Here is a 1,375-nt window from a genome sequence, read left to right as displayed (position 1 = left end):
ATGGAGGAATCGAGACTTAAAATACATATATAGTAATACAATGTTAATAAAAATACAAACCAGCCACACACCAAGGTCATTTTAGATCACCGCTATAATTTAAAGAAAAGAAAAATTTTCTCGATCCAAATTAGTGAAATCTTTAAAAAGATTGTCTCTTGGGCATATCATATCAGAAGACAATGTCATTTTCAGACACGTTCTGAAATTCAAACTCATTTTGAAACAGAACTACGGAATAAAGTTTTAATTCAATTTGTTTCATAGAGATCTCCATTTCTTTAGGAGATACTTTCACCAGTTAGCTGTTTAATTTCCCAGATTAAACTTTATTTATTGCTTTAAGGATAGCAGTGATATTAGGAATACTGGGGAGATTACATTCATTGCTTTTTTATCTTATCAAAATGAGTAGTCTGGCCAGACTAAATGGTTATCTTTAAAAGCATGCAATCCCGACAGCTCCATGTGATTTTAAGGAAGCCACCCAAAATATCAATGATGTCATCAAAAGGCATATCTTGCCCCTTCTTTAGAAGAAGAGATGAGCAAATTTAAACTGAAGCTGTAAGGAATACATAATCCACTGGCGTTTCTATATATATAAAGGTTCAACATGTCCAGGGCCCTGTTTAGATAATTAATCTGTGTGCGTCCACAGACTATGAGGCTTAGCAGTAGAATCCAGGCCAAAGGATGTCTCAGCTGAGGCTTTCCAGCAGAAAGTTTTCTAAAGCAATGCCCAGGTCTTTAACATGGCCAACCAAAAGTGCTCTACTCACAAAGCAGATGGTTATGTAACAAGAATGTCTGTTTTCATGGTGAGGTCCTAACGAAAAAGATTAATATCTGAGCTACAATGACCATAAGTAATACAAAAACCACAAAATGTGGACCAACTCACCTGTAAGACATTTTATGTCTCTGTCCTCTTTTTTTGAAGCAGGAATGACTGTAACTATAGATTTTGACAAGGACAATAACAACTCCTAAGGGAGGCCCTCAGGTGACTGGTCCAAAGGCATCGGCAGCAAGGTTAGCAGCCTCTCCAGCTCCCTTCGAAAATAATTCAGTGCACCACAACCATTCTTTAAGATTGGCATAATCACGTTGACCTGCTCTCCTAGATTCTCCTCTGGTAAGTTGTAGGAGACCTTGTTTTTGTTGGTTTTATTTCAAAATGCAATATCCCCAAATAAAAATACTCGAGCTCACAGACAATCCTAGACTAACATAAAAGTCATATAACCTACGCTTCTGGATATGGCATTTGCTTCTGAAAAAGCGTCTGTGAATGACAGTGATCACAGAAGAAGAGAAACTGTTGGTATTGGAGATAGTGTGATTCAGTCTTGAAATCTCAGACATTCACACC

General features: G+C 37.2%; 1 pseudogene; it reads right to left on the bottom strand.

Moving 5' to 3' along the window:
* Nucleotides 1–251: 251 nt before the first annotated feature.
* LOC120615139 (magnesium transporter NIPA2-like) lies at nt 252–915 on the bottom strand (annotated as a pseudogene).
* Nucleotides 916–1,375: the final 460 nt, after the last annotated feature.

Source organism: Pteropus medius, unplaced genomic scaffold (assembly GCF_902729225.1).
Source record: "Pteropus medius unplaced genomic scaffold, Ma_sr-lr_union100, whole genome shotgun sequence".
NCBI classification, from domain to species: domain Eukaryota; kingdom Metazoa; phylum Chordata; class Mammalia; order Chiroptera; family Pteropodidae; genus Pteropus; species Pteropus medius.
This window is presented reverse-complemented; position numbering and strand designations above follow the sequence as displayed.